Source organism: Cynocephalus volans, chromosome 4 (genome assembly GCF_027409185.1).
Source record: "Cynocephalus volans isolate mCynVol1 chromosome 4, mCynVol1.pri, whole genome shotgun sequence".
Taxonomy (NCBI): Eukaryota; Metazoa; Chordata; class Mammalia; order Dermoptera; family Cynocephalidae; genus Cynocephalus; species Cynocephalus volans.
The window spans coordinates 127,232,231-127,247,986 of NC_084463.1; the positions used below are offsets into that span (position 1 = coordinate 127,232,231).

At 38.9% G+C, this 15,756-nt stretch overlaps 1 non-coding gene across 1 annotated transcript; it reads right to left on the bottom strand.

The window, feature by feature from the left end:
• Positions 1–589: 589 nt before the first annotated feature.
• Positions 590–777, bottom strand: LOC134377480 (small nucleolar RNA SNORA81). The gene has a single exon (XR_010023521.1). It is a non-coding gene; the product is annotated as a small nucleolar RNA SNORA81 (small nucleolar RNA).
• Positions 778–15,756: the final 14,979 nt, after the last annotated feature.

Genomic DNA, 15,756 nt, shown 5'->3' on the forward strand with positions numbered 1-15,756 from the left:
TGGATACGGAAAATGTGGTACATCTACACAATGGAATACTACTCAGCTATAAAAACGAATGAAATACTGCCATTTGCATCAACATGGATGGACCTTGAGAGAATTATATTAAGTGAAATGAGTCAGGCACAGAAAGAGAAATACCACATGTTCTCACTTATTGGTGGGAGCTAAAAATTAATAAATAAATTGACACACACACACACACACAAAAAAAACCGGGGGGGGGAGGTGAGGAAGATATAACAACTACAATTACTTGAAGTTGATACGACAAGCAAACAGAAAGGACATTGTTGGGTGGGAGGGAGGAGGGAGGGAGGTTTTGGTAAGGGGCAACAATAATCAACCACAATGTATATCGACAAAATAAAATAAATAAATTAAATAAATAAATAAATAAATAAATAAATAAATAAATAAATAAATAAATAAAAATAAAAAGAGCATACAATTTCCTTCCCTACAGTATTTCAGAGTAGAAAATGTTAATTCACATAGGAGTTAAAATAAAAAGCCATTTGATTTCTAATTCTCATCCTCTCCACTGACAGAGTTATTTATTCAATTAATTATACCTAAACACAGATATTATGGTATCAAATCCTAGAACAAAGTACCCTGGTCTTAAGAAAGAGGTGCATCTCAGTTTTTTTTCTGTCTGGTATGGTTGTTTAGTTGTTTTTTCTTCTTGTGTTTACTCTGCTAGCTTTATTACAAATATTAAAACATGATACTATGTTCTGTAATTTTAGCAAAGAGCTTAACAAAGAAGGTAGAATAAAAAACCCTGGTATAGTTTTTATGTATACCAATTAGAAAAACATTACCCTCTTTCAAAATTACTGTAAAACATTGATCCTTTCAAGGGCCAATTCTTCCTTCTTCACCAGAATTTGAAGTGCATCTCTCATGAACTTTTTGATAACTTCCAACATATTGATTAGCATTGAGGCAGAAAGCAACATAACCTTAAAAAAGAGACCATGACTAATTACATCGACAAATCAATTAAGCAGATATAACAGTTTTCATAACAATACTGAGAGAGAAATAATGTTTGAGACCAAGCGTACCTGTCTTACTATAGAATTGAGTTAGACAGAGATTGTGGGAAACAGTTGTTTTCAGCAAGGGGAAAGGACAATATAGCACTTCACAGCTATATTGTAACAATTAACCCAACCTGCCAGCTACAGAAGAATCACATGCACACCTGCTGACTTGTATTTAATTTCTCATGGATTTGATCCTTAATTCCTTGGCTCAACATTTTTATCTGCTTCATCCAAATTGAACAACTCCATTGTTGGTGGGACTGCAAAATGGTGCAGCCTCTATGGAAAATGGTATGGAGTTTCCTCAAACAATTGCAGATAGATCTACCATATGACCCAGCTATCCCACTGCTGGGAATATACCCAGAGGAATGGAAATCATCAAGTTGAAGGTATACCTGTTCCCCAATGTTCATCGCAGCACTCTTTACAATAGCCAAGAGTTGGAACCAGTCCAAATGTCCATCATTGGATGAGTGGATACGGAAAATGTGGTACATCTACACAATGGAATACTACTCAGCTATAAAAACGAATGAAATACTGCCATTTGCAACAACATGGATGGACCTTGAGAGAATTATATTAAGTGAAACGAGTCAGGCACAGAAAGAGAAATACCACATGTTCTCACTTATTGGTGGGAGCTAAAAATTAATATATAAATTCACACACACACACACACACACACACACACACACAAAAACGGGATGGGGGGAAGAAGATATAACAACCACAATTACTTGAAGTTGATACGACAAGCAAACAGAAAGGACATTGGTGGGGGGAAGGGGGGGAAGGAGGAGGGAGGGAGGTTTTGGTGATGGGCAACAATAATCAGCCACAATGTATATCGACAAAATAAAATTAAAAAAAAAATAAAGAAATAAATTGCTTTAATAAAAAAGAAAGAAAGAAAGAAAGAAAACAAATTGAACAACCCTATCCACTTTGAAAAGTTTAAAAAAAAAAAAGTTTTACTTAAGTGTGAGCTGGGCATAGTGATTTCCTTGCAAATAGTACAATATGGAAGGAGGGTAGGAGAAGAGTAACTTTCCAGTAGAGAAACCTGAGAAATACTACCTCAGCCACATAATCACCATCAACATCAATAGTTGTAACTCTCGATATGATGTAAGGAGAATGGCACTTTACATCTGTGGTCTTCCCCAAAGGCTCAAAATCCCAGTGTAATCTTGAAAATAACATCAGACAAATTACAATAGAGAGGATGTCCTACAAAATACCTGACCAGCACTCCTCAAAACTGTCAAAGTCATCAACAACAAGGAAACTGTGAGAAACTGTCACAGCCAAGAAGAGACTAAGGAGACATAACAACTAAATATAATGTGGTATCCTGAATGGAATCCTGGAACAGAAAAAGTACTCTAGGTAAAAACTAAGGAAATCTGAATAAGCTTCGGACTTTAGTTCAAATAATGCATCAGTGTTGGTTCATTAATAGTAACAAATTTACCATACTAACATAAAATGTTAATAGGGAAACTGGGTGCAAGGTATATGGGAACTCTCTGTACTATCTTTATTTTTCTGTAAATCTAAAACTGTTCTAAAAAATAAAGTCTATTTTAAAAAATAAATAAATAAAAAGTTATATTCTATTTTGCCACCAGGATGATTTAAATTCTGTCTTGCCTTGAAAGAAGAGCAATGGGACATCTCTAAATTTTTGTATTTCAAATATTTAGTTTCAGTTTGGTACTTGGGCCTCAACTCAGATCATTCTGAACAAGCATTTGAGCAAGGAACGTGAGGTGTGGGAGTTAACCGTGTAGATATCTGGAGGAACATCATTCGGACATGGGGAACAACCAACTCAAAGGCCCCAAGACTGGAATGTGTCCAGTGTACAAGAAACATCAAGGAGCTATTAAGCAGCTGGAGCAGATAAGTGTGTAGAAAGCAGTAGATGAAGTCAGGGTAATGGAACTAGATCATGCTAGGACTTTTCATCTCTGAATGAGGTAGGAAGACTTGGGAGGGTTTGAGAAGGGGTGGGGGCATGAATTGATCTAACTTAGGGTTTAAAACAATCACTCTGGCTTTTCTAAAAAACATCAGACTGATAGGAGTGTGGGGGTAAAAGCAGTGAGATCATAAAAAGCTATTGCGGTAATCCAAGCAAAAGGTAGAGGTGGTGAGAAGTGGGTGGATTTTGCATCTGTTTGTAGGTACAGCCAGTGGAATTTGCTAATGGTGCTATCAAACCCTAGGAAGTTGCCCTCATCCTCATGATCGTATATAGTTTCCCACACCCTCTAATTCTACACAGTTGCTTGTGGGAAAGAGAGAAAAGAGAAAGCAAAGAACATCCCTTTTTGTTTTGAAGGCACACATCTGACGTTGCCCACATGTCTTCCACTCCCATTCCTTTGGCAAAAACTTTGATATCTGTTTTCAAGGATAACTAAGCATGACTTCAGCTGGACAGTCATGATCCCAGCTAAAACATGAGTGTTCTATTACCAAAAGAAAAAGGGAGAATGTATATTGGGGGCCCACCTGCAATCTCTGCTCCAACTACTGGGTACATTGCATCCCCAGCCAGCATCCAAACACAAGTCTTCTGAATGTTACTCCAGTACTCTTTCTCCCACAAAGACCTTCTTCCTCAGGGTCTCCTCTTGTTTAAGTAGTGAAGCACTTGTTACCAATTTTATCTCACCAATGCCAATACTAGCTCAAGTAAGAGACATAGTATGCGTATTCCTTTGTCATTCCTATTCCTTTACCCAACAAACATGACCTGTATACCTACAATGATCAAGATCTTTTAATAGGAGCTGTGGGAAAACAAAAATTAGTAAGACATGATCCACATCATCAAAAATCTCATAAAAAAACACTGCAGAGGAGAGAGGGACAGCCATTTATGCAATGAACTCTAATCAAAGGTGGAGTTAAATTAAAACAATAATAAGAGTGTGTTATGAGGGACAGGGGTGCTTGGTGAACTGTAGATATCAGGGGAGTCATCTGAGTGGGCTATCGAAGAGTGAGAAAGATTTCAGTAGACCAGCAAAGGCAAGGAAGGGCACTGCACTCAAAAACACAGATGTAGGGAAAATGCATGTTGAAGTCAAGGAATGATGAGATGTTTAGTGGGCTAAGATATCACCCAGGATCCAGGGAGGGATGTAACACAATACGAAGTTGAAATGATGGGTGGGGGTCAGATGGCAACAACCTGAAATTTCTCATAAAAGTGTTTATACTTTATTCTGCAGGTGTTGAGGAGCCATTTAGGGTTCGTGAATTAGGAAATGACTAGATCTCACTTTGGTTTTAGGGCATTTACTCTGACAGTGTGGTGGATTGGGTGAAGATAGACTGCTTAGAAGAAAATCACTTCCCTGCCCACCTTTGGGAATATCTGCCCCTGGGCCTGTCAACTGCTCACTTTTCAAATGAACGGTTCCTTTCCTGAGCTTCTCAGAATGTCCTGGACTTCCTGGAATTTGATGACCTTCACTGCTGCAAATGTGAATCATTCTGCACATTTATGCCAAGCCTGGAGAATCTGGAGAGAACAAAAGCATCCCATATAATGCCTAGGGAATTATGGGACCTTAGCGTATTTGTCACAACACTTGGACAAAGATGTGGCCTTGAGCAGCTTTTCCACTTAAGCTAATATAAAAAGTCAGAGGCCTCAGGATTTGACAAATCATTTAGTCCAGTTATGAATACTGGGGCCCACAGAGGCAAAAAAGATTCAGGGCCAGTGCCTAAAGTCATGGGCTTTGTTATCCAGTGCTTTATTTCCCAGCCCAAACCACAGAAATTTCTCTTCACTCAGTAGAGTCTCATATTTACACTAGTTTGGGCTCATCTCTTGGGCTAGAGAGGGCCAAGAAAACATTAATGAGTATTTTTTCTACTAGCTACCACAAAATTCAATCAAAGCTTGCATTTTTCAGGCCTAAGGATATTTGATACTCGTTAGCACATTTCCAGTCAAATTACAGAATCATAGTCTCATAGAGACTTTAAAGGTCATCTGGTCCAATTATACAATCTTCAAATTCTATAACTTGAGTTTGTGAAAGGCTTGAATTGATTGTCTTGGGCCAAAGAATAATAAAATGTATTAGTTACATCATCTATTCGTTCAACAAAGGGAAGGACAAAATAGACCCACTTCTCAAGATACTAACAGTTCAGTAAAATACCTGTATATTTCCTTAATTCTCTTCTCTGCTACCCTCAAATCCTTGCTATCAATTTGGCCTGCTTGGAAATTGTAGTATTTTGTTCCTGAATTTGTTCAACAGCCTAAATTTGACTTTAGGGGGAAGTAAAAGGAACTCTATAAGCCATAAAGAAACAACTCTCAGCTGCCTTTCTTCCACCCCACAGCCTGCAACATGCCTAGTGCAAACATCTGCTGAAGCACAAGTTGTCACCTGTTGATTGCATTTGCTGGAGAGACTTTCCCCGCCAGGGCCAGTAATCATTGACAGGCAATATGGAGACCTTTGACAAGGGCTGGAAATAAACTGCCTTGGTGAAAAACACACCAAACCTCAACCATAAATTACTCTGACAATAGCAACCAGACAAAACCTGGTTCACATAAAGATCTGTTTGCTGTGGGTTAGGGTCTCACGTCTTCCTGGGGCTAAACCCCTGGGTAAGTCCATCACTCTTATCAGGCAAAGACTTTCTGCTCTTCAAGTACCTTTACACTCTTCAAGTACATACTGGCTGGGACCCTATGTACACTACAAAGATAGAGCCAACAGTTCTAATAGTAGTAATAAGCTTGGGCAAAACACTTTTCTGATCATGAAGCCCTTCCTCATTTATGGAGAGTTCAAAATAAATTGTAGTTGAGGACAGGTACGTCCCTTCTATCATGTGATCCTAAATTCCAGTGTCACAAAGTTTTAGAAATCATTAGTCAGTTGATGCACAAAAGAGTTGTGTGCAAAGCTGGTTGACCTAGAGAAATACAGGCATCTTGCAACCTTTAGCACTAGAGGCATGCTATTCAGTACAATAACCACTAGCCACACGTGGCTGCTGAGCACTTGAAATGAGGCTAGTCTGAATTGAGAAGTGCTGAATTGGAGGTGTAAAATACACACCAGATTTTGAAGACTTAGTGTGAAAAAAGAAATTTGAACGATATCTCCTTAATAATATTTACTTATATATTGATTACATATTGAAATAATATTTTTAATGTGTTGAGTTGAATACAATATATTACTCAAATAAATTTCACTTGTTTCTTTCTACATTTTAAAATTTGTCTAAAAGACCATTTAAAGTTACATATGTGGCTCACATATTTCTATTGGACAGCACTGCTCTAAAGGCCTGTCTGGGCATGAGCTAGTTTCAGCCTCTTTAATAACTCTTCAATTGTTAAGAGGACATGCCTCTCCCCAGCATGAGAGTGTTGGGAATCACTTTAAAAGGATCCGGGAAACAGAGCGAACTTGTCCAAATAAATGCCTGACCGCTCCCTTTCCCCAGCTCCAAGGGCCAAAGGGACAAAGCCCTTTCCAGGGAAGGAGGACCCTGTGGTTGTCTCTACCCTGAGAAAAAAAGCCACAGAAGAGATATTAAAGCCCCCCACCCCCCATGTCTTCAAAGAAAATGAAAATGTGGCATCCGCATAAGACCACAGGACTAAGATCTGGATGGGCAGGATCTAGCTAGCTCTGTGGTTACTAGGATATCTAGGAATTAACCTCTAGCCCAATTTACCTGTTTAAGAATATCTAGGAAAGAGTCTTTCTCTCAACAGCTTCATGCTGTGACAAAGTTCTCTGGCCAGCTCAAATGAAGCCATTCACAAGCAGTCCTTGGCACTTGACATGTGTAACTTCAAGGCTCCGTGGGTCTTCTTTCACAGACTGGTCTTCCTACTTCTACCCTTGCCCCAGTCAGAACATTGCTTGTAATACCTAAGTCAGATCAAGTCATCCCTCTACTCAGAACCTTCCCGTGGCTCCCTGTTAGCCTCAGAGTAAAAGCCAAAGCTCTCACAGTGGCCCACCAGACCCCACACCCCTCTGACCTCGTCTCCTATGCCTCTCTGACAGATCCCTCAACTCCTGGCTGTACCTCTGCCCTGGTTTTTCCCTCTGAATGATGAGAGCCTTCCCTCATATATCCACATGCCTAACTGCCTCATCTCTTTTAAGCTTTGCCCAGATTTCATTTTCTTAGCAAAGCCTCCCTGACCACCCATTTAAAATTTCAACCCACCCCTCCTGCACTCCCAATCTCCTTTATTGTCCTCTTTTTTTTTCTTTTCCATAGCACTTACCATCTTCTACCTATAAAACTTACTTATTATCTAATTGCTCTCTGTCCCCCTCCACTAGAATATATGCATCATAAGGGCAGAATATTTGTGTGTATGGGTTTTGTTTATGGATGTATCCTAAGAATCCAGGACAGTGGTAGGTTTTTAACAAATATTTTTGAATGAAGGAAGGAAACTATATAATGCCCATCATCCATTTTATTCCTCTCATTACCTTTCCAGGGCAAACATATCACCTGGTTCTAAGAAGACCCCAGTAGCATCCCGCCTTATCTCTCTGGCACGTAAGCCTTTTTCAGTTATATCAACTGAATCTCCTTCCATCCTTACTTAAATCCACTAGACACTTGCTGCTATGGTTTTAATGTTTGGGCCCCACCAAAATTAGTGCTGAAACTTAATCCCCAGTGCAGTAGTAATAGGAGGTGCGGCCAATAGGAGGTGACTAGGGCATGAGGGCTCTCTTCTCATGAATGGGATTAGTGCCTTACAAAAGGACTTGAGAGAAGCTGTATGACCTTTTGCAACTTCTGCCAGGTGAGGGCTCATCATTTATCCTCTCTGGAGGACCCAGAAACAAGGCACCAACTTGGAAGCAGAGAGCAAGTCCTTAGCAGCCACCAAATCTGCCAGTACCTTGATCTTGGAACTTCCAGTCTCTAGAACCATAAGAAATAAATTTCTATTATTTATAAAATACCCAGTCTAAGGTATTTTGTTATAGCAGCAGCAATGGACTAACACACTTGCCAACAGTCAAAGTCAGTAATATACAAACCTTCAGCAAATGCTGGAGTACAAATGGTTTATGATGGAATTCTCTAACAAGTCTCAGAGGTATAGCTCTTCTACTATAGAATATTTAGGTAAAAATGTAGGTACGGAGAATCATTGAAACCTTTTTAGGGGGAGAGAGGTGTCACAAAAGTGGTGCTTTAACTATGAATTCTTTTTGATTCTTCAAGGCATTTTTCTCAGAATTAGTTTAGATAGTCATAAAACAAACTAGTTGACTCCCATTATCTCAGAACTCGTAGGAATGCCTTCACTGAGTTACAGTTTGATTGTAAACATGAAGCTCTTTTATAAAGACAAGGATTATCTATCTGAACAGCCTCTCTTTGTCTTTCGTAAAGGTGAAAACTTTCTTGTTTGGTCTCTCATGAGCTAATAAGGGGCCTACGTGATTGTTCCTACCTTAAACATAAAAAATTGAAAAAAAATTGGTTTTGCCTTCTGCAAATGAACGATTTAGCTTTCTTTTGTCAGGGAATAGCAATGATGAAATCTAATATATTTCTTTTTTGCTCATTGTCAGAAAAGCTTAATTTGGTGCCCTATGGTGGTATTTAACTTACTACCTCATTCCCACTGCTTCATTTCTGGGATTTGTCACATTTTTATTACTAATTTAGTTGTGTCACGTTCTTTTGGAAGTACATGGGGTTTAGGTGATATTTTTCCCCAAATTCTGAACCTTAATCCTAGGATGCTTTCCAATCTGGCCCCAGAGCATCTGGATTTAGTTTGACTAAATCATTGTAGGTACTTGGTTTCTTGTCTCTACTTGTGAACTAGCTAAATGAACTCATTTTTGAAACTCATCCCACAATTTCCAGCCTCTATGCCTTTATTGACACCATTTCCCCAACTGTAAATACTCTCTAACTCCTCTGCACCCATTCATATTCCAAGCATCTTTATTTTTAAAGCTTCTTATTGTAAAATAATTTTATATTTATGAATGTTTGCAAAAATAGTACAGAGGATTCTTAAATATCCACACCCAGCTTTTCCTTCTATTAACACTTTACATAACCAACCACAGTACATTAATCAAAACTCAGAAAATAAAAATAGATTAAAACAATCAACTACACTACAGACTTTATTCAGATTTACCCAGTTTTTCCATTAATATCCTATTTCTGTTTATTAATCATCATGTCTCCTCAGTCTCCTCAATCTATGACAGTGTCTTGGTTTTTACTTTTTCTCATAACTTTGACTCTTTTGAAGAGTAGCTGTCAGGTATTTTTTAGAACGCACCTCAATTTGAGTTTGTCTGATGTTCTCATGCTTAAAATGAAGTTATGGATTGGGGGGAAGAATACTTCAGGGGTGAGGTGTCCTTCTCATAGCATCATTTCTGGGAGTCTGATATCAGCACGACTTGCTACTAGTGATGTTAACCTTGATCACTTGGTTAAGATGGTGTCTGCCAGGTTGTTACTATTTTTCCCTCCCCATACTCTATTCAGAGAAGCATGTCACTAAGTCCAACTATGTTCAAAGGAAGGTGCACTAAACTCTATCTTCTGCAGGGAGGAGTGTCATAGAATTTGTAGATATATGTTAAAACAACACAGTGATTAATACATATTGGGGGAGAGATCCTTGGAGGATACCAAGCATTATTTTAACTCTAAATTAAGTCCTTCCTCCTCCAGGCAGATATTCTAACAGTAAAGATTTTATCATCTGATTTTCTCACGCACTCTTGTGTGTGTGTGTGTGTGTGTGTGTGTGTGTGTGTGTGTGCAGATTTCCATCTTTGTTCACCATGATCTCCCCGGAAGATACATTTTTTTTTACATCATACTCCAATGGCTCCACCCAGAATTTGTATGCAATGCTCAGATTTTAACTGTAATTCTATGGCTTCCTCTCCCACTGATCAAGACACATTGAACCTGGCTGTTAATTGATTTTACAATCAATCAAGTATATCCTTGTGCATTCGTGTATACATGTGTGTATACAGTTATTCAAATCTTGCATTCTATTTAGGTGTGAGAGGTGTCATGGATGTTGAAGTCAGCTAGACTTGTGTCTGAATCTCAGGCCTGCTAAATACAGCTATGAGATATTGGACAAGCCATTTTTATCTTTCCAAACCTAGGTTCCTAGCCATCAAATAGGAACACATATAATTATGTGTAAAGATTGTTGTGAGGATTAAGTTAATTGATAGAGACAAAGCTCCAGGAAGAATGCTCAGCACACAGAGGGAATGAATTAACTATGGTTCCTCACCATGACCAACCACATTTATATTCACAAACCTTACCCTGTTTATGTTTTCATGCATCTTCTGGAGCTATTGGTTTTCACTCTGCAGTTTGTAGAGGCCTTATGGACTACTTGAGAAAAATGTATGGATGGGTCTCCATGCCTCTATCTCTACATCTTCCAGAACAGTCTGCTTTGATCTATTTCATATATTATTTTTAGCATAAGATTTTAGTCTGAGAAAGTAAGTTCTGAAACTTGATATTTTTAACCTACAGTACAATTTCTTCAGAGGAGAGGAAATTTCTTATACTTTTGTCATTGCCCAGTGCAGACCATGAGATTGTACATAAAATTGATGTTCAAAACATGCCCAACCAACGATGGAACTAAACGTTTCTGTGGCTCTTGATCTTGCAGCAGAGCCTGAGGCATTTTTCTTTCTTTTGTGATTATCCCATATCACCCATGACCTGCCCAAAGATGGCCATCTAGTCTCCTTAGAACAGATCAACACTATAAATTGTTTTCTAAGAGACCTGATAAACATTGGCATAGATTAAAATATATTATTGACTTTCTGAGATTTTTTTAAAAAATTATCTATTTATTAAGAATATTCATGAGATACAAAGCTAATTGTCCTCCCTCCTGCCCATGATGTGAGGGCCAGATTCATACTGGGGACATACCCATTACCAGAAATTACTTTTGTACTCTTTGTGCCCACGCAATTATCCCCCTACTTCCCTCCTCCTTCCCTCTCCCCTTCACTCCAATCTGTAGGCCTAGGAATGTTCCCTCCCTCTGATGGATCATGACACTGATGTGGTCTTTCCTTCCTTCCTCTCTCTCTTAGCTCCCACATATGGGTGAGCACATATGGTATTTATCCCTCTGTGCTTTGCTTGTTTCACTCAACATAAGTTTCTCCAAGTTCATCCATGTTGTTGCAAATGGGAGTATTTCATTCTTTTTTATGGTATAGTAGTAGTATTCCATGGTGTATATATACCACAGTTTCTTTATCCAGTCATCCATCGATGGACATTTAGGTTGGTTCCATATCTTGGCTATTGTAAACAGAGCTGCAGTAAACATGGGAGTGCAGGTATCTCTTCGACATGATGATTTTCATTCCTCTGGATATATACCCAGAAGAGGGATTGCTGGATCGTATGGAAGATCTATCTGTAGTTGTTTGAGAAACCTCCATATTGTTTTCCATAGTGGTTGTACTAATTTACAGTCCTGCCAACAGTGCAGTAGTGTTCCCTTCTCTCTACACCCTCACCGGCATTTGTTATTCCCCGTCTTTTTGATTATAGCCAGTCTAACTGGAGTGAGGTGGTGCCGCAATGGGGTTTTAATTTGCATTTCCCTGATGACTAGTGATGGTGAGCATTTTTTCATGTATCTGTTGGCCATTTGTATTTCTTCCTTTGAAAAATGTCTATTCAGCTCCTTTGCCCATTTTTAATTGGGTCATGTGTTTTTTTACTGTATAATTGCTTGAGTTCTATGTATATTCTGGATATTAATCCCTTGTCAGATGGGAGTTAGCAAAAATTTTCTCCCACTTTGTAAGTTGTCTTTTCACTCTGTTAATTATTTCCTTTGCTGTGCAGAAACTTTTTAGTTTGATATAGCCCCATTCGTTTATTTTTTCTTTTGCTGCCTGTGCCTTCGGGCTCATGTTCATAAAGCCTGTGCCCTGGCCTAACTGCTGAAGTGTTTTGCTTATATTTTCCCTTAGTTATTTTACAGTTTCGGATCTTATACCTAGGTCTTTAATCCATTTCGAGTTGATTTTAGTGTATAGTGAGAGATGCATATCTAGTTTCATTCTTCTGCATATGGATATCCACTTTTCCCAGCACCACTTGTTGAAGAGGCAATCTTTTCCCCAATATAGATTTTTGTTGCCTTTGTTTAATATCAGATGTCTGTAAGCCTGAGGAGTGATTTCTGAGTTCTCCATTCTACTCCACTGGTCTGAATGTCTATTTTTATACCAGTACCATGCTGTTTTGGTTACGACAGTTTTGTAGTATAATTTGAAGTCAGGTAGAGTTATGCCTCTGGCTTTTTTTTTTTTTTTTTTTTTTTTTTTTTTTTTGCTCAGGATTGCTTTGGCTATTTGGGGTCTTTTGTTTTTTCATATGAAAGATAAGATTGTTTTTTCCACTGCTGCGAAGAATGTCTCTGAGGTTTTTTCTAATGGGAGATAAGCTGTGCTCCTGAAACCTTTTGGGGGTTCATAAAGTTTTATAAAAATTCTTATAGTTCTCTGCAAAGTTGATTTGAAGATCATATTTTATACATACATATTCATGCAAGTGCACTGAGAAAGATCCAAAAGGCTAAATACCAAACCATTAATAGTATTTATTTTTTAGTAGTAGAATTATGCATGTTTCCTGTTTTTTTCCTTTCTGCATACCTGCACTTTATAACTTTGCCCATAAAATTTAATAAATTGTATTTTACTGAGAAAGTGTTTGAGAAAGAAGAGACTGACAGAGAGAAACAGGATGGGGAAGAATAAGAGAGAGAGAGGTAGGGAGAGAAAATGGAAAGAATTGAATATTAAAATCTACATTCAAATTTCTTTACCCCAAATATTTTCTCTGCAGCCATTCTTGAAATGCTGTTACCTGAAGTTCTCTTTGCCTCAGCTTCCTGCTGACAATGCCATCTGTAGCTTCTCTGTGCCTCTGGTAGGCAGGAATGATAAGTCAATAACCCTAGCATGCCTTAAGAATTACAAAAGCCATCATCCAAAGGCATCACATCTTTAATAAGTAAGCCCCAGATTCTGCCTGAGGATTTCACTTGTCTTTATCATTTGGATCTTGTCATTTTTTAAGACAATGGCATCATAGAACACTAGAGCAGAGATTCAGAAAAGAGAACATCTGTTTCAGCCCTCAGCCTAAGACAACTGAAGTTCAGAGAGGGGATGTGATTTGCCCAAAATGATCCAGCTCTTTCTGTGAGAGCTCATTCTCCACCTTTTCTTGGCTTCCTTTCTCAATCACAACAGCTTTTATTCTCAGTTTTCTCTGTAGTCAGTTTTTAGAAGCTGCACTTTTACTAGACAATCCATATAAACAAGACTAAAAGCAAAAATGCCTTGGAAATGAAGTTGCATGTCATTTCTAATGCTGTAGCCACTTTGCCTAATGACCTAAATGCACCATCACTTTGGTCAGGGTATTGATCGATAGAGGAAGAGGGTGTTATTGAACAGGAGTGAGTCAGAACATCCATGCAGGGGAACATTGCTCTCAACACACTACCCATTGAGATGTCAGGTGATAGAGAGAGACAGTAGAGTAGCAGACAGCAAGTTAGGGAAAAACAAAAGATTTTTCTACATTTAAGACTCAGAAAGGAAAAACTATAGTGTCCAATCTGCTCAGTTCACCAAGGCTATCAAAAAATAAGCCAAAGTGAAGGGGTCGCCATTGAGCCTTGTCCCCTTGAAACAAATCCCAGCCACACTATTCTCACAGTCTGGCTATGGGCTGCTAGACTCACACTGATTTTGATTAAATGGAGTGTATTTTCTTCCTGTAGCTGTTATACTAAATCACCACAGACTGGGTAGCTTAGGAAAACAGAAATTTATCCACTTACAGTTCTGAAGGCTAGAAATCCAAAGTAAGAGTTTTGGTAGGGTTGATTTCTTATGGATGCATTGAGGAAGAACTAAAAGAGCCTCTCTCCTAGCTTCTGTTTTCAGCAATCCTTGGCATTCTTTGGCTTGCAGATGTATCGCCCCAATCTCATCAACCACAATGTCTAGCTTGCCCTTAATACTACTACTATTAATCTTATTAATAATTACATTTACAACTATCCTATTTCCCAATCAGGTCACATTCTGAAGTACTGGAGGTTAGGACTTCAACATATTTTCATTGGGGAAAAAATTCAACCCATAACAGGGAGTAATGGGCTTAATAAAGCAATGATCTTCCTTCCTTAATTAAAAAAAGGTCAGTGTCCAATTGAAATGATCAAATGTGGAAGCTTTGGCATTGATTTGTGAGTCAGTGCTACATGAGAAATGAGAAAAAGGCAGTTAAGGGGATGCTTAGGGTGTTTATGAGAAGGTAGGAATGAATTGACAGCAGCTGAGCTGTGAGTTTAGGGCAAAGTGGATGGAGGGATTGAGGGTGCCACCTCCAGCAGCAGTTCCTAAGGCTCAGAGATATCTCAAGAGGAGAGTTGGTTGTTGGAAATTCAAGTAGGCCCACGAAGTAGAGGAACTTCAGTTTACCAGTGGAAGTTTTGAAATGTTTGAGATCAACCACTTCCGTGATTGATAAGTCTAGCCCATATCTACATGTTTGCCATTCTATCTTTTTTGAGTATTCTTGCAAATACATATAAAAGCCACATGTTGCCCTTCTTTCATAACTTATCAGAGCAAGGGTTACAAATGAAAAGACTTACAGGGGACAGGAGATAAGAGAAATGGATCAAGTGGGCTGGATATAGAATTCTGAAAGTCAATAGATTTTCAAAAGTTTAGTTGGCACTGGGCCTCAGTGCTGAGGATTAAGGGAATTGTCATGGACTGTTTCAAACTAGACAGCATGTGCCCCATCTACAAGGGGAGCTATTAGCTAGAACTGCCACGCACAGCTGTATGAAGGGCATTGACTATGGAGGTGCAGTGGATTGAATTATGTCCCCCCAAAACTCACTGAAGCTTGAATTATGTCCCCCGAGTTTCATATATTAGAAACTTAGCCCCCACTGCAACTGTTAAGAGAGTGGGAAATCTCACTGGTGATTGAAGGGTGGAGCTTTGAAGAGGTGATTGGATTGTAGGACCATGCAGTAGTGAATGGATTAAACATGGTGGTCATGGGCGTGGTTCTTAGGGCTTTAAAAGAAGAGGAGAGTCTTTTTCTCTTTGTTTCTGCTCTCTCTGCTCCGCCATTTTCACAATGTGATATCTGCCATCACTGTCACCACCACCAAGAACTTCACTGGATGTGTTCCCTGGACTTTGGACTTCCTAGCCTCAGAAACTGTAAGCAATACATTTCATTTTCTTTATAAATCACCCAGTTTCAAGTATTTTGTCATAAGCAACAGAAATGGACTAATACAGGAAGTGAGTGGGGGAAATCCAGCCTGCCCTCCTCTCACCAAGCTGTGAGCCCACTGGCCTCCATCAGCCCAGTGGGGCCCGTTTTTGTAGTCTGTACAAAGGTGCAGTGTAGGAAGCAGAGAGCAGCCTAGTTTCAGCTTATTCTTGCCAGCCTAGAATGTAGCCTTACATTCTTGTATTTCTAGCCTAGTATTTCCAAATCTTTACATTTTCGAAAAGAAACTGGAAATCTGCATCGTTCTGTATAA